Below are 18,940 nucleotides of genomic sequence, written 5' to 3' on the forward strand. Positions count from 1 at the left end.
AATGAAAATATGATCTTTGCTTAGTTATTTTCTCTGATCCTCAGTTGTCTCGTTTATAAAATGATATGATATTACCTCATGCTTGCTTGGAATATTGAAAAACATAATTATGTATAAAACAATGTTAAGTATAACATATAATTTAAATGCAAATTATTTTGTTACATAAAGCTGAATCTATGGAGTGTCCCTTCCAAGGTTCAAGGGAACCTTTAGGTCCTTGTGTCTACAACTTGAGTAGTTGCCACTAGATGGCAATATTTTCTTAAAGCATGCAAAGCCATTTTTGAGTCTACTCCAGTGGTCTTCAAACTGGGGTCTTCTCATACTGCTGGGAGTACAAAAAGCTTTCCAAGTGTGCTCAGTTATCGAGCTTTGGGAAAATCAATTCTATCTTCACCTTCTATGAATCCTCTTTCCTAAAACCAACCTGCTTGGAAAAGAGTCTTTTCCAAAAGAAAGGCATACCCACTATTCATCACAAGCTGATTTGATGGCACCATCAGGTGAATGATATCTACTATGGAGGCATCAAAAGCAAAATCTCCTTCAGTGATTAACAAGGAACCATTCTATCTTTTAAGTCTGTCTTTTTATCTTCTAAGAGTGAAACTTGGCTTTAGTAATGGGGTACTTTGGCTCATGTTGTTATGGTCTGAATAAAATATTTGGTACAGTAGAGTAACAGAATAAGGTCTTTTTCATCCCCTAAGAATTATCAAAGAAAGAATTGATCTTTTTCTTTTTTAACATTTTTTTTAGTTGTAGTTGGACATAATACCTTTATTTTACATATTTATTTTTATGTGGTGCTGAGGATCGAACCCAGCGCCTCCATGTGCTAGGCAAGCACTCTACCGCTGAGCCACAACCCCCTCTCCCCCCAACCAAAGCATTGATCTTAAGGAAGCAAAGCACAGACAGAATCTGTTTTTTTAAAAAAGGCTAAATGTTTTTTCACATACTTAAATATATCTTCAGCTATTCCCAATACTTATCCCAAAGTCATATCACTAACAAGAAAGAAATATGTTGAAATGGCCAAACTAGTTGACTATTTGATTAATATTAATTTTTGTGGTGCTGGGGATCAAATTCAGGTCTTCTGACATGCCAAGTATGCACTCTACCACTGATGAAAAAAAATTTCCCCCTTTTTTCCTGATACTGGGTATCAAACCCAGGTCTTTATCATACTAGACAGGTGTTCTACCACTGAGTAAAACCTCCAGCTCTGGTTGACTGTTTTAAATGTAACTAAAATATATTCTAAGATCACTAAATTTTTCATAACACACTAGCTGAAACAAACCAATAAAATTTTTACACAATTTCTTTCAAATTTGGCATGTATTATTCAATAAAATGGTTACAAAACATTTGTATCAAATCATATGGTATTTATTTCAATAATGGTCAATTATATGTTTATTTCACTTTATTTAATATCATCTATTTCCCACTTAAAAAAACCCACAAATTTATATGTTCAATTTATTTTTATTTTTTTGCTTTTTATTTTTACTTTTTTATTGTAATGAGGACTGAACCCAGAGTCACTCTACTACTTTGTGATATCCCCACCCTTTTTGTTGTTGTTGTTGGAGACAGGGTTTCCCTAAATTGATGAGGCTGCTCAAATTTGTTATCCTCCTGCCTCAGCCTCCTGAGTAGCTGGGATTACAGGAGTGCACCACCATACTCACCTTAGATCAATTTATTTTTGCAGTTTATATATTCCCATTTCATTAAATGTATGAAAAATGTTTATTGTGTTATTTAATGAAAATAACTGTTCTATTTCTGATTTTTATACCTGAGACATACTTATCATCAAAAGCTGAACCTAAGCCTGATGTGGTGGTGAATGCCTATAATCTCAGCAACTGGGGAGGCTGAGGCAAAAGGATTACAAATTCAAGGCCATCCTCACAAATTTAGAAAAGCCCTTAGCAAATTAGCAAGACCCTATCTCAAAATTTGAAAAATAAATAAATAAAAAGGGTTAGGGATGTAGCTCACTGGTAGAGAACTCCTGAGTTCCATCCCCAGTACCTCTAAAGAAATAATTAAATAAACAAAACTGAACCTCTAATTTTGGTTCACATGATACACCTTACCAAAGAAATATCATGATTTGTATTGTATTCCTTGCCTTACAAATGGTTTATAACTTGGCTTTGCATTACTATAAATTAGGTCATGAAGAACAGTATATTGAATTATTATTTTGTTTTTATAACTTTAAAAATCGATAAAAGGGCTGGGATTGTGACTCAGTGATAGAGTGCTTGCCTAGTGTGTGTGAGGCATTGGGTTCAATTCTCAGCACCACATTAAAAATAAATAAATAAATAAATAAAGAGATTGTGTCCATTTACAGCTGAAAAATTTTTTTTTGGGGGGGTAGGTACTAGGGACTGAACTCAGGGGCACTCGACCACTAAGCCACATCCCCAGCCCCATTTTGTATTTTATTTAGAGACAGGATCTCATTGAATTGCTTAGCACCTCACTTTTGCTGAGGCTGGCTTTGAACTGACAATCCTCCTGTCTCAGCTTCCTGAGCCACTAGAATTATAGGCATGTGCCACCGTGCCTGTCTCAGCTGAAAATATTAAATAAATAAATAAATAAGGGCTGGGGATATAGCTCATTTGGTAGACTGCTTGCCTTGCATGCACAAGGCCCTGGGTTCAATCCCCAGCACCCTAAAAAAAAAGAATCAATAAATGAAGAAATAGAAAAATAAATACTTACATTCCAAGCTACATCCCCACCTACTACCCTAGCCCAAGACCTTTTCCCTTATCACATTTTCAAAATTTACTACTCTTTGACCATTCAGCATATAAGTTACTCAGAAAACTGCTTCTGTGGGTCTTCATTTCTTTGAGGGCTCCCACGCCATGTAAAGCTTGTATTGTACTTTTCTCCTTTTAGGCTTGCCACTTTTAATCCTTAAAATAACCCTTGAAATAAGTGTTATTGGGGCTAGGATTGTGGCTCAGCGGTGGAGCGCTCACCTAGCACTGGTGGGACCTGGGTTCGATCCTCAGCACCACATAAAAATAAAGGCATTGTGTTGTGTCCATCTACATATAAAAAATAAATATTAAAAAAAGAGAAATAAATGTTATTACTTCACTCACAGAAAATTAGATAATTTATTCATAGTCACAAAAGCAAAAAAAAAAGGTCAATTATGCTAGTCAAATAGCTATCACAAAAAAACATGTATTAATACGTAGGGAAGTTATGCTTTATATATTCCAATGGAAGAGGTTAGAATATGCTACTCTGTCCTATTGGCACCTATAATTATTTAATTTCAAGGTGCCTAAGAATCAGCAAGTTCAAAATATCATTTTGACCTTTGTGCTGTTTCTTAAAAACAGAAGATGGAATTCCCATGTGAAAGATGCGCTCCTCAGACTAGAAAACTGCTACATCTTATCATCAAGGACAAGAACGTTGTTCCTGCAGAAACAAGCCTTGTTAACTGTCACTTATCTTCCTAGTTACTTCTTTACCCAATTACCTATCCTAGTCAAGCCCCTTTCCCTTATCACATTTTCACAGTTTACTACTCTTTAACAAATTCAACCTATAAGTGACAATAATGCTTCTTTGGGTCTTAATTTCCTTGAGGGTCAAATTTGTATTATACTTTTCTCCTTTTGATCTATGTTATGTTCGTTTAATTCTCAGACCCAACTAGGAATCAAAGAGGGTAGTGATAGAAAGTTTCCGACAAGGAGGATGGGATGGATCCTAATATGACATCTTTACTTGCTCCAGAGCCTGCAGATGGGACCCTGGGGGATCTGACAAAAGCTGGCAGAAGGGGAGCTGGGGTTGTGGCTCAGGGGTATCCCCCTACCCTAACTCTCCTGGGTTTGATTCTCAGCACCCATAAAAATAGTAAACAAAATAAAGGTATTGTGTCCAACTGCACTAAAAAAATAAAAGCTGGCACAAGGTAGGAATTCTTCTAAAAGTCATTGCTCCCAGATCTCTGCAGTGCTAGGTTGAGAGAGGAAGGAAAAACAAAGACAACCTGTTTTGATTTTCCTTTGTAAATATGGATTGCTGGAGGGGCGGGGGACAGTTTTAAGAATCTTTGAATTATGACTTGTGAATTTTTTTTTCAATATTTATTTTTAGTTTTCGGCGGATACAACATCTTTGTTTGTATGTGGTGCTGAGGATCAAACCTGGGTCGCACGCATGCCAGGCGAGCAAGCTACCGCTTGAGCCACATCCCCAGCCCATGACTTGTGAATTTGGTTCTGGATACCCACTGATGATTGATTCACCGCCTTCCAGAAACATTTCTTGTTTCTTTGTTTTTTGTGTAGTTTATCAAATGAGGAAAATCATAATAAGATTCTCTTTTCATCCTGTTTTATGTCTTGAGACTGTGGCTTTGTGCCAGTTAAAACAGTCTCTGTGGTCTCCACCAACTGGGGCACAGTAGTTAGGTGTATGGCGGGCAGCTATTTAGCTGGCTAGGAGTTCAAAACACAAAGTGTCTCTGTCCCACCATGCAAGCTCTCAGGGGAGTTTGTCTTAATTGTCTCAACCTTCCTTGCTCTTTTAACAATGAGAATCTTTGCTTTTGGGGGCAATTTAAGAATTGGATATTGATTAAGAGGGATTGTGTATTTTGTACACACTTTGTGGACACCATGATTAAGCCTTCAAAGACTTACTAGTTATAAGTCTTACAAAGACTTACGGATATTGAATCACAATTGAAGTAGGTATACCTTTGGAGATTTGAGCTTCTGTATATAAAATTTCATTTCTTTAGAGAACTCTCATCCTAAACAATTGTCCTATGTGAAGATTTGGTAAAAACAAAAATGAGGGGCTGGGGTTGTGGCTCAGTGGCAAAGTGCTTGCCTGGCATGTGTGAGGCACTGGGTTTGATTCTCAGCACCACATATAAATAAATGAATAAAGTAAGGTCCATCAACATCTAAAAAAATTTTTTTAAAAAGACCCTTTCAAGAGTGGCATATCACCTTTAAAGAAAGAAAGAAAGAAAATGATAGCTTATTTAAATTAAAAGTTTTCTCAGAAAAAAATAGAAGCTAACTTAAATGTTTTTTGGTAAATAAAAATACTTTTTGGTAAATAAAAAAAAGCTAAACCAGGCATGGGAGAACACATCTATAATCCTATCTACTTGAGTGGCTAAGGTAGGAGGATTATCAATTTGAGGCCAGCTTGGGCAACTCTGTCTCAAAATTAAATTTGAAAAAGGCTAGGAATGTAGCTTAGTGGTAAATTGCCCTGTATTAAATCCCCAGTTTAAAAAAAATTATAAATGGGCCTTTTTTTTTTTTTTTTTGTACCAGGGATCGAACCCAGGGGTGCTCAAGCACTGAGCCACATCCCCAGCCCTTTTTACTTTTTATTGTGAGACATGGTCTGGCTAAGTTGCTTGGGACCTTGCTAAATTACTGAGACTGTCTTTGAATTGGCAATCTTCCTGCTTCAGCCTCCTGAGCTGCTGGGATTACAGGTGTGTGCCACTATGCCCAGCTATAAATGGACTTTTCAACAATGATTGTTTTACAAGATATGACTACTTATAATATTCATAAAATCTTGATAACTTAATTTTTTAAAAAAATTTTTTTGTAGTTGAGGACAGATGGAAAGAATGCCTTTGTTTTATTTGTTTATTTTTATGTGGTGCTGAGGATTGAACCCAGTGCCTTACGCGTGCTAGGCAAGCGCTCTGCCTCTGAGCTACAGCCCCAGCCTGATAACTTAAATTTTTAATAATTCAAATTATATTAAATTAAATTAAATATGGATATTCCTTGAATATCAATGTCATTTTCAAATAAGATATAATGCTGAAACATTAATTGCTAAATATAAATCTAAGCCTCTATACCATTGGCTTCTTATTGAAGAGGAACAAAAGATATTTGAGCTAGGCACAGTGGTGCACTCCTATAATCCCAGCGGCTCAGGAGGCTGAGACAGGAGGATCACAAGTTCAAAGCAATACTCAGCAAAAGTGAGTGCTAAGCAACTCAGACAGTGAGATCCTGTCTCTAAATAAAATACAAAATGTGGCTGAGTGGTTGAGTGCCCCTGTGTTCAATCCCCAATAGCCCTCCCAAAAAAAGATATTTGAATCTGTTCATAAACATATCCTATGCCACACTGAAAAATTGGGCAATGAATATTCTAATTAATGTATGTAATTAAATTAATACTACTAAAAGTAAAGACAAAAAAAATTAAATTAAGAATAATGCCAGACGCAGTGGCACATGCTAGCAATCCCAGATACTTAGGAGACTTAAGGCAGGAAAATCACAAGTTTGAGGTCAGCCTGGGCAATTTATTGAGACCCTGTCTCAAGAAGTAAAGGGCAGTGGATGAAGCTCTGTGGTAGCGCACCCTTGGGTTTAATCTCCAGTACTGCCAAAAAATAAATAAATAAATATTCTGACAAGTACTTTGGAATATAGGTTTGTAATAACTTTAAGGGCATACTGTTGTATGAGTAAGAATTTCTAGAACTCTTAGGGGAAAATTGGATTAATAAAACTGCTAATTCAAGATTAAGCAAAATAAGAATTAATTAAACAGGACTGAATGAACTGATAGAAAAGAATTATAAGGGCTGGGGATATAGCTCAGTGGTAGAGAACTTGCCTAGTGTGCTCAATGTTCAATGTCCCCACCATAGCGGGGGGGGGGGGGGGAATATATATATATATATATATATAGAGAGAGAGAGAGAGAGAGAGAGAGAAGAAGAAGACTTTTGTCTGAAATATTGCTGATTCTTTTATGTTTTGTTTTCCAAATTTTAGGAAATCTTTTTCTCTTTTCTCTAAACTGTCTATACCTAAACTGTCTATACCTTTAAAAGTCTAATGTGATTCTGCAATCTGTGTATGCGGTGAAGGTGGGAGTTCATAACCCACTTGAATCAAAGTGTGGAATATGATATGTCAAGAAATTTGTAATGTTTTGAACAACCCACAATAAAAAATTTAAAAAAAAAAAAGTCTAATGAGGGGCTCGGTTTGTGGCTGAGTGGTAGAGCACTTGCCTAGCATTATGTGAGGCACTGGGCTTGATCATCAGCACCACATAAAATAAATAAATAAATAAAATATAAAGTTATTTTTTAAAAAAGTCCAATCTGAGATTCTTCATTAAAAATTCCAACAAAGCTGACTTTTAAAAACCCTGAGCCTGACATAGTAGCACATAGCTGTAATCCCAACAGCTCAGAAGGTTGAGGCAGAAGGATTACAGTTCAAAATCAGCCTCAGCAATTTAGTGAGGCCATAAGCAACTTAGCGAAACCCTCTCTCAAAATATAATGTTAAATGGGATGGGGATGTGGCACAGTGGTTAAGCATCCTGGGGCTCAATCCCTGGTACAAAAAAGAAGAAAATAATAACAATAATACCCTGTAAGAAGCAGGCACTGTGGAGCAAGACTGTGATTTTCCCCTACAACTCAGGAGGCTAAGGCAGGAGGATCACAAGTTCAAGGCCATCGTGGGCAACTTAGTAAAACCTTGTTTCAAAATAAAAACAAATAAAAGGATTAGGGGTGTAGCTCAGTACTAGCATGCCCTGGGTTCACTCCCCAGTACTGCAAAATCATCATCATCATCATCATCATATCATCAATTTAGTTTTGTTAAACATTTTACAAACAAATCAGTTTAACTTTGATTATCTTTTATAAAAATGAAAGGGATAGGGTTGGGAAGTGGTAAAATGCTTGCCTAGCCTGCAAGAAGGGATAATAATAGAAAAATCATGTTTCAGTAGAAAACTTTAAATGTTATTAGCTTCTAGTCTTCTCAGTGTTTTTGAGATTGTTATTATTTATCTGCACACTGGACTGAATTCTAAATTCTTCTAATCTCCTCCAATATCTGGCTATGACTCTCCAAATTAATATTTTCAATTTTTCTTCCACCCTTCTGACTTGGAATCCCTAAAAATTAAAACTTCTCTATTTATTTATTTATTTATTTATTTATTTATTTATTTATTTATTTATTTTTAGTTTTTGGTGGACACAACATCTTTATTTTTATTCTTATGTGGTGCTGAGGATTTAACCCAGCACCCCGCACATGCCAGGCAAGCGCACTACCACTTGAGCCACATCCCAGCCTTGAAGCTGGACAACTTGATACAGATTTCAAAGAAATCATCACAACAGTTTATGTATGGACAATTTCTGTGCCTGTTGTTGAGTGGAGTATCCATAAAGTTCAGTGGAATTCCCTATGCAAACTACAAATTAGGAAAATCTGTCAGATTGCCACTCCTTGCTCCCACTCCAAATAAAGATGCTCAAATAAACATCTAGAAATATTCTCGACTGCCCTATGAACTAAAAACTGGCATATAATTTGTTCTGACTATTAACCTTTGTTTTTATTTTCCTTTTGAGAGTGGGTCCTGGCGATTGAACTCAGGGGCACTCAACCACTAAGCCACATCCCCAGCTCTATTCTGTATTTTATTTAGAGACAGGGTCTCATTGAGTTGCTTTGTGCCTTACTGTTGCTGAGGCTGGCTTTGAACTCGTGATTCTCCTGCCTCAGCCTCACAAGCCTCTGGGTTTACAGGTGTGTACCACTGTGCCAGCTAACCTTTGATTTTTCCATAGAAATGCCTCTTATTCTCATGGCATATAGAGTTCTAACTTAGATGAGCATCTATCTACAAAATCAGTTCCTAAAATGATACATACTGCTCACCTAAACTAAAACTATTCTCACAACTAAGAGACTGATTCAATATGACATTAGACAATATACTTAGATTTTTTCTTTTCTGCTTTTTCCAATTTATGTTCTTCTCTCTATATATAGATATCTTGCAGCTCAATTACTAATCCAAATTCTCTCCACAACCACCAACTCAAAGTTTAATATGAAACTTCAATTTTGCATAAAATCCTTTCAACCCTACATAATTTTACACAGATTTTCAAGTTCTTAGCAGAATAGGAGGAGAAATCTGGAAGTAGGGAGGAGCATCAACTATAAAGATACTTACACTAATAAAAGTAGATACTCAGCAACTTAACTGCAAAGAGAAACCTATATAAGGCAATTCTCAAAATGAAAAATGAAACTACTATAGTGAAGATACTAAAAAATCCTACCCCAAATTGCTGTTTTTAATTAAATAATTATTTCATGTCTACATTTATTATGACCATGTAAATATTTTTTACTGAGTCACATAGCATATAATTATATAAGTTGGGCAACTTAATGTTTTCCTTGAAAATAATAACTGCCACATCTTTTTTATTATTCAGTTTTCCAGGTACCTATTGACATTGCTGCAAAATTTCTTGCAATGTATTCAGATACTTCAGGTAATGTTTCATTTTGTTTCTTGGAAACATCCTTCTGCAGCCTTTCATTCATTTGTTCCAGTCTGGACAGGTTCTATTTGCCTGTTACTAACCTGTCATCTCAGGACTTCATGTTACTACTTTTCTATACATTCTTTTCCCTGTCTCCTGTGCTCAACCCTTGTTTCTTGTTTCTGTTCTCTTTCATGGTTTAATCCTTCATTTCAATGAAATATGTCCTCCAATAAGTTCCTGAGAAATGATGAGCAGAAGGTTATACATTCTTAAAAATATCTATAGCCAGGGCTGGGGTTGTGGCTCAGTGGTAGAGCGCTCACCTTGCACCTATGAAACGCTGGGTTCAATCCTCAGCACCACATAAAAATAAATGAATAAAATAAAGGTATTGTGTCCATCTACAGCTAAAAATATATTTAAAAAAATATCTATATCCTACCCTTAGACTTGGTTATAGTTTAGCTGGTTATAAAATTCTTTAGTTTTCCAAAGGTTTTATTGTTTTTAATGTTATTGTTGTTGTTTGAGTACTGAGGAATGAACCCAGGGGTACTTTATTCCTGAGCTATATCTCCAGTCCTTTATTTTATTTTTGGTACCATGGGATTGAACCCAGGGGTGCTTAATCACTGAGCCACATCCCTAACCCTTTTATATATTTTTATTTAGAGACAGGGTCTTGATGAGATGCTTAGGGCCTCATTAAATTGCTGAGGTTAGCTCCAGTTCTTTTTTATTTTTTATTTTGAGTTGCTGAGGATCTCACTCAATTGTTAAGGCTGTCCTGAAATTCATAATTCTCCTCCCTCGGCCTCCCGAGTTGATTAGATTAGAAGTGCAACACCATGCCTGCCTTATTCTTAGAGTTTTCAAGACTTGTCTTGGTTGTCTTCTAGATTCCAGTGTTTGTTTTGAGAAGTAGGGATGCTATCCTGATTCCCAAATCTTTATGGGTTACCTATTTTTTTTTTCCTGTGGAAGGCCCAAGTGTCTGAAGTGTCAGGATAATGGATCTTGCTTTATTGAGATGCAATTTACATATTATAAAGCGTACCAATTTAAGTTTATAATTGGGTAAGTTTTGATATATGTATAAATCATGTCTACCACATTGTAACATAAAATATTCCTAGCATTCTGAAAAGGTCCCCCTTTGTAGTTAATGCCCTCCTCCTATCCTATGATGCCTATCTCTGTAGTTTTGCCTTTTCTAGAATTTCATATAAATGGAATAATACAGTATGCAGTCTTTTGTATCTAGCTTCTTTTCCTTAGCATTTTTTAAAAATTTTTTTAGGTATAGCTGGAAACAATACCTTTATTTTATTTATTTATTTTTATGTGGTACTGAGGATCAACCCAGCGCCTCACACATGCTAGGCAAGCCCTCTACTGCTGAGTCACAATCCCAGACTAGCATTCATTCATTTTAAAAAATATTTTTATTTATTTTTTAAACTGTAATTGAACACAAAATCTTTAATTTATTTATTTATGTATATGTGGTGCTGAGGTTGAACCCACAGCCTCCCATGTTCGAGGCGAGGGTTCTACCGCTGAGCCACAACCCCAGCCCCCCCATTCATTCTTTTGAGATCTATGTATTTTGTTGTACCTCTCAGTAATTTTTTTCCTTTTGTTGCTAATAAGAGCTTCATTTTTTTCAGTGTGCCACAATTTATTTATCTAGTCACCGAAGGTGGACATTTAGAGTGTTTCCAAATTTTGGCTGAGACTATGTTGCTCTTCACATTCATGTGCAAGTCTTTATACAAATCTGTTTTCATTTCTCCTGGGTTAATATCGACAAGTGAAATTTCTACATCACTTGCTAAGGGTATATTTAATAAGATTTTTGTATATTGCCTTTATATCCTATGAACTTGCCAAACTTATTTATTCTTGTATTTTTTTCTAGATTCTCTAAAACATTCTATATAGATAAGATATTATATAAACAAAAAGAATTTTACTAATCTGTTTTTTCTTTAATTGATTTATTTTTATTTTTATTTTTTACCTTTATTTATTGGTACTAGGAATTGAACCTAGGGGCACTTTACCACTGAACTATATCCCTAGCCATTTTTATTACTGATTTTGGAGACAGGGTCTCATTAAGTTGCTTAAGACCTCAGTAAGTTGCTGGGGCTGCCCTTGAACTTGCAATCCTTGGTTTTCAGACTTTGGAGTCACTGGGGTTACAGGTGTGCACCACCACACCTGGTTTATTTTATTTTATTGACTTATTTGTCTTACTAGATTGTCTAGGGCCTCCAGGACAATATTCAATAGAAGTGGCTAGAGTTGAAGCAAATAATTACAAGTGAAAGGAAGAATTTTTTTTCTTCTGCCATCAATAAAACCNGTAGATACTAGGGCTTGAACTCAGGGGCACTCAACCACTGAGCCACATCCCCAGCCCTATTCTGTATTTTATTTAGAGGCAGGGTCTCACTGAGTTGCTTAGCACCTCACCATTGCTGAAGCTGGCTTTGAACCCACCATCCTTTTGTCTCAGCCTCCAGAGCCGCTTGGGATTACAGGCATTCACCACTGTGCCTAGCTCCTCCGGTGACCCTCTTAATGTCTGTGAAGATATCTTCCCTTTCATTCCTGATATTGGTAATTTGTGTCCCCCTCTCAAATATGGCTAAGAGATTTGTCAATTTTATTGATCCTCTCCAAGAACTAGCTTCGGTTTGATAATATTCTCTATTTTTGTTATGGTTTTATATTTCATTCATCTTCTCTTATCTCTATTATTTCCTTTCTTCTGTGTATTTTTGTTTTAATTTGACCTTTTGTGTTTAGTTTTTGAAGGTGGAAGCTAAGGTCATTGAGACCTTTCTGCTGTTCTATTGTGAGTGTTTATTGTTATAAATTTCCCTTTAATACTGCCGAAATTGCTTCCACATATGTTCACATGCTATTTTCTTTTTCATTCAGTTCAAATATTTTCTAATTTCCCTTTTGCTTTCTTCTTTGGCCCACAAATTAGATAAAGCATGTTACTTAGTTCCTAAGTATTTGAAAATTTTCCAGAGATCTTTCTGTTTTTTGGGTTTTTTGTACTGGGATTGAACCTAAGGGTCTTTAACCACTGAGTCACATCCCCATCCCTTTTTACATTTTATTTTAAGAGAGGTTCTTGCTAAAGTGCTTATGAACTCTCTAAGTTGTGAGGCTGGTTTTGAACTTGCTGTCCTCCTGCCTCAGCTTCCAGAGTCACTTGGATTATAGGCTTGTGCCACCACACCCATCTCTGTTATTTATTTCTAATTTAATTCTATTTGGATCAGAGAAAACACTTTGTATGACTTGCTTCCTTTTAAAATTATTGAGGGATGGGGATATAGCTTGGTGGCAGAGGATTTGGCTAGCATGAATGAGGCCCTGGGTCTGATCCCCAGCACTGCAAAAAATAAATAATAAATAAATAAAATTATTTTGACCTGTTCTGTGGCCCAGAAGATGGTTAGAAATATAGTGTACCTACTGGGAAAAATGCAGTCATTATTATGCTAATGCAAGTTCTCAGATCTGAGCAATATATTTCTCACTTTAGATTAGTATATTGGAGTTTGAATTTTATATATCATTCTGATGAACTCAGTAAATGTGAGTTCCCTCCTGAGAGAATAGGCTGCCTCTTAATGTTCTCTGTTCACAATGGCAAGGATTTTAATTGAAAACAGAACATTCCAATCTTCCAGGTATTTTCAAGAACAATATCCATATGTTTGTATCCATGTATTGTTTTAGTGTTAAAACATGAATGAAGATTTGAGTTCTTTGGATAAATTATCCTTTCTTGGATTGCTGCTTTTCCTGTCAGATTCACAAATTAACTCAAATAAATTTAACTTGCTTTATTTAACAAGAATGTATTCTGAGAGGCTGAACATCATGGTGGAAGAGGGTGGTGGAAGAATGTGGGCCAGAACATCACATCATGAAGCAGAGAGTGGAGGTGAGAGAAAATGTATATGGGAGAAAATATATACAAAATATACACCCCAAAGTCACGCCCCCAATGACCCACCTCCTCCACCTACACCCTACCTACCTACTGTAAACACCCAGTTCTCTCTCTCTCCTCCCTCCTCCCTCCCCCAATTTTCATTTTAAGACACGGTCTCTCTAAATTGCCCAGGCTAACCTCAAACTTGCAATCCTCCTGCCTTGACCTCCTAAGGATTATAGGTATATGCCATTCATGGATGAAATTAAATATTTTTAGAAGCATTAAGGGTTATGTTAGGCAAGTACATTTTTGATTCAGATTTTTTTTTCTTTTTTTTTTTATTATCCTAGGGATCACAGGGCTTTGAACATGCTAAATACATGCTCTACACCCCAAGAATATTTTTTAATGTGCTTCTGTAGATAATAATTGTAATATCTGAACAAATATTATTGGCCTATTAAAAGAGGTTGTTACCGAGTGTCAAAAAACAAAACAAGTCAGGCATGGTGACTCATGTCTCTAATCCTAGTGGCTCCGGAGCTGAGGCAGGAGTATCCCAAGTTCCAGGCCACCCTCAGCTATTTAGCCTGATCCTGTCTAAAAATAAAAACAGAAAAGACCTGGGGATGTAGGTCAGTGGTAGAGAGTTCTTGGGTTAAAACTGTACTATCTCACACACACACATAAAGAAAAGAAAAAAATAATGAATTTCTGTTCCCCCCATAAAGCAGAGGGGAGAAGATGAGGAAAAAAAGTCCTATCCTCCTCACAGCCAACATTTAACCTCTTTATTGTGCCCAAATCCTTCTGTCCTCACACAACAGGACTATCTTAATTCTTCACCAGGGGAAAAGAGGGTAGAATGACAATAGGATCAGCTTAGGGCATCAGGCCCTTGTAAAAACTGTTTTCTCCCACAAGGCTACCTGGGCATTTCTAGCCATTATTTTCCAGTATCATCTTAAAATGTAGAGCCCACGTGTCTCAAGCTAGGCAAGAGGTCTCTCAGTTACAACTCTAAAATTGTATGGAAAACTAAGAGTTTTAAAAAAAGAAAGAAGAGAAAGGAAAAGAAAACTAAGCGTTATAGTATCAGAGCTCAGCAACTAATTCTACAAGTAATCATCCAAAAATAATTTTTTTCAAGTAACTTTTGTTCTAAATTAATCACAAGTCTGGAAGCACTAGACTAAATTAACGGTCTCAATTTATAACATTTCAATAACTCAACCATCCAATCTAGTAGGTGGAGGTTTTATTTGTTGTTATTTGTTGTTGTTGTTGTTGTTGTTGTTTTGGTACTGGGGATTGAACTCAGTGACACTCAACCACTGAGTCACATCCCCAGCCCTATTTTGTATTTTTGTTTTGAGACAGGGTCTCACTGAGTTGCTTATCGTCTCACTTTTGCAGAGGCTGGCTTTGAACTCGTGATCCTTCTTCCTCAGCCTCCCAAGATGCTGGGATTATAGGCTTGTGCCACCATGCCCAGCAAATATACTTGACATTCTTGATAAATTTTATTTAGAAAAGAGTGGAGCTGGGGGTGTAGCTCAGTAGTAGAGCACTTGCCTACCATGTATGATACCCTGAGTTCAAAACCCAGCAACACAAAAAAGAAAAGAGGGAAAGGAAGGGGAAAATAAGAAAAGTAAATGAAGCATTATCAGGACTGGGTATTGTGGCACATGCCTGTAATCCCAGGGACTGGGAAAGCTGAGGCAGGAGGATTGCAAGTTTGAGGCTAGTCTGGGCAAATTAGCAAGACCCTGTCTCCAAATAAAAAAATTTTTTAAATGCTGGGGATATAGCTCAGTGATAGGGCCCTCCTGGCTCTAACCCAGTACTGTGAAAATAAGTAAATTGATTTAATTTAATGAATAAAAACAAATAAATGAGAACTGGGTATGTAGCTCAGTAGTAAAGCATCTCTATGTTCAAACCCCAGTACTGGGGGTGGAGTGTATGAGGCACTGGGTTCGATCCTCAGCACCTCATAAAAATAAATAAATGAAACAAAGGTGTTGTGTCCATCTACAACTAAAAAGAAAAAAAAAAGTTTTTTAAAGAAGCATTATCAGCTTTATATTTAAAGCAAGGAAATGAAAGAAACAACTGTTGTTTCTGCCACAAATCTATGACAAGCGAGGCATTCAATCACCTCAAGAGAATAATGTTCCTGAAACTCTTCAATAGCTTTTTTTCTTTTTGCAGTGCTGGGGATTGAACTCAGGACCATTGAACTTACTAGACAAGTAAGTAGACAAGTACTCTACCCCTGAGCTACATCCCCAGCCTTTTAATTTTGTTTGGAAACAGGGTCTTGCTAAGCTGATGAAGCTGGCCTGGAACTTGTGGTCTTCCTGCTGTAGCCTCCCAAGCCGCTGGTATTACAGGTGTGTGTCACTGCATTCAGCCCTCAATAGGTTTTTTTTTTTTTTTTAATATTTATTTATTTATTTTTTTTAGTTTTTTCGGCAGACACAACATCTTTGTTTGTATGTGGTGCTGAGGATCGAACCCGGCCCGCACGCATGCCAGGCGAGCGCGCTAACGCTTGAGCCACATCCCCAGCCCCCTCAATAGGTATTTTTAAAATCATCATCATCATCTATAGGCTGTTAGTAACTCTCTTCACATTCCATAATGTCATTTTGTGGACATTATTCAAAGAGAAAGGAAGAACTAACATAGTAATATATAATTCAAGAATATTTTTGAAAGAGGTAATGAAATTAGGAAACAAACCCCCACAAAGAGAATACTCCAGAGCCTCTCTATTTAACTTTTCCCTGCTCCAAGGGAAATAAGAAAGAGACCACCTATATATGATCTGAGGAAGAAAACCAAATGGGGAAATCAGAAAACGCAAATGCTCGTCTCAGCATGGTTACTGACTTGTTGGGTGGACTGGAATTAAGCCACTTAGTTTTCTGACCTGGAGTTCTTTATCTTTAAAGTTAGGACTTTGGATGAATGACCTCCAAGTATCCCCTGGACCTCCTTCCTTCTGCTTCCTGTGCCCCATGTTTCCCTGCTCTCCTTTCTCTGTTGTCTGGCAATTCTTCTTCCTATTATCTCATAACTGTAGGAGTCTCTCCAGTGACCTGGTCTTGACTCCATTTTTTCTCTAATCTTCTCCTGCAACTTTGGTTACAATCTCTGAGGTGGATACTGTTTCAACCAGGTCTCCTTCTGTACTGAGGCTTTTTTTCTCCCCCGCTGCTGGGAAGGTTGGAGGATGGCAGCTCTCATGTGAGTTCTGTCTGGGAATTGCACTCAAGCAAATACAGCCACCTCACCCAAGGTCACATCCCTTCCCTGAGGGCAGCCTGCATCCAATAGGCCAGACTGTTCCTAGATAACTCTGAAGGGTAAAAACATGCTCCAGAATTACCCTGGTTTTCATTCTAACTGCACCCTTACTTTTGCCCAGTTCTAAAGGTATTGATTCTGAGAAGACACCCCAACAAACCACATGTACAAAAATCTTCATCTCAGTGTCTATTTTCTGGACAACCCAACTGAAGATAGTTGATGCCAGAAATGGTTTGAGGAATCAAACTCTAAAATGGGATTTTGAACCAGGTGCAGTGGCACATGCCTGTAATTCCAGCAACTTGGGATGCTGAGGCCGGAGTATCCCAAAGTTCAGGTCAGCCTGGGCAACTTAGTGAGATCCTGTCTCAGAGTGAAAGTAAAGGCTGGGATTTACCTTGGAGCTAGAGTGCCCCTGGATTCAATCCCCAATACCAATACATGAATAAATAAATAAATAAATAGGATTTTGAAACTGTATTATATATCTTCCAGTTGACAATGAAGACTCTATCACCCCTGGTAGGAGAAGTGTTGTATGTTCCTGGTATGAAATACAACTGTTGAAACTTCCACTATCGGTGAACGTGAATGGGAGACTACCAAGAGAAAATGTGCCAGCCAGTTCATTTCTAAGGTTTTTGACAGACTGGGAAAAATACTACCTATAAGGACAATGGAATCAGATAGCTCTTTCTGAGTATCTCTGATGCATTGAAGACAGACATCAGAAGACAGTAGCATGAAAAACAGGGCTTCCCTGAAAGTTTATACAGAAACTCTCATCTCTTGCAGCTATAAGACAGAAAAGGTTCAAGGTAAGGCCCTCCATTTAATTGTAAAAGTTTGCAGAACTCCAAATGAATTTTAATTCCTAGCCTCAACAAACCTGCTATGTCAAGATGAGAACCCAACTAGGAGGAAATGAAATCCTGAGACTTGAGTAGAGGACATTGGATTGATGCACTTAAAAACCTTGAAACTACATATCCCTCTAAAACCTTTGGGCCTACAAACATGACCCACTGTTCCTGTTAATGGCTAGTGCTCTCACTTGCCTGAAAAATAAAGCAGAGACCCTCTCAATCTATACAAGAAATCCAAGCAGCCAGATGTGGTGATGCACACCTGTAATCCCAGTGGTTCAGGAGGCTGAAGCAGGAGGATCATGAGTTCAAAGCCGGCCTCAACAAAAGCAAGGTGAGACCCTGCTTCAAAATAAAATGTGGCTCAATAGTTAATAACCCCTGGGTTCAGTCCCCAGTACAAAAAAGAAAAAAAGAAATCCAAGAAGTTTGATCAAAAGTGATCCTGGCTGGGTACAGTGGCTTACATCTGTAATACCAGTGGCTCCAGAGGCCAAGGCAGGAGAATCTCAAGTTCAAAACCAGTCTCATCAAATGGGAGGCACTAAGCAACTCAGTGAGACCCTGTCTCTAAATAAAATACAAAATAGGGCTGGGGATGTGGCTCAGTGGTTGAGTGGCCCTGAGTTCAATCCCCGGTACCCCCCGACACCAGACATGTTTCTTGGGGCTGGAGTTGTAGCTCAGCGGTAGAGTACTTGCTCAGAAGTGTGAGGTACTGGGTTTGATTCTCAGCACCGCATATAAATAAGCAAAAAAATAAATAAATAAATAAAGGTCTATCAACAACTCAAAAAAAAAAAATATATATATATATATATATAATCAAAAGACATGTTTCTTTCTCTTCCTCTCCGCCCACTGCTCCTCCCTAATCTCAGGGGACAGGATTAGCTTTCTTCCCCATTCTAGGCAGAGCAGTCTATCCTTGAGTACACACCCGACCATAGGAACAAAGTAATTCAGACTCTGGGGATTGCACCAGAAGTTCTCAGAAATGCCTACCTCCCAAATCAACAAGTGAATTACAACTCTGGACAGAACATGTAGAATGTAGCCTTTGAATCCCCTCTTTAAAAGCCCCCTGTTCCCATGATGGGTAGAATCATAGCTTCTGGGACAAGAGTCCCCTGTGCTTCTCCTTTGCTAGCAAAACAATAAACATCTTTTTCCTTTTTCTCAAAACCATGCCTTCATTATTAGATGGGCACTGGGGACAAGGACTGAGCTTTTGGTAACATTACCACCATCCATCTCCAGAACTTTTTGTCCTGCCAAACTGAAACAGGACCCATGAAGTAGTAACACCCATTCCCTCTGTGTGCAGAGATTCTACTTCGAGTGACTGAGGGTGGGCCCTGCAGCAGGAGGAATTGTACCATAGTGCAG

Source organism: Marmota marmota, unplaced genomic scaffold, assembly GCF_001458135.2.
Source record: "Marmota marmota marmota unplaced genomic scaffold, marMar, whole genome shotgun sequence".
NCBI lineage: Eukaryota > Metazoa > Chordata > Mammalia > Rodentia > Sciuridae > Marmota > Marmota marmota.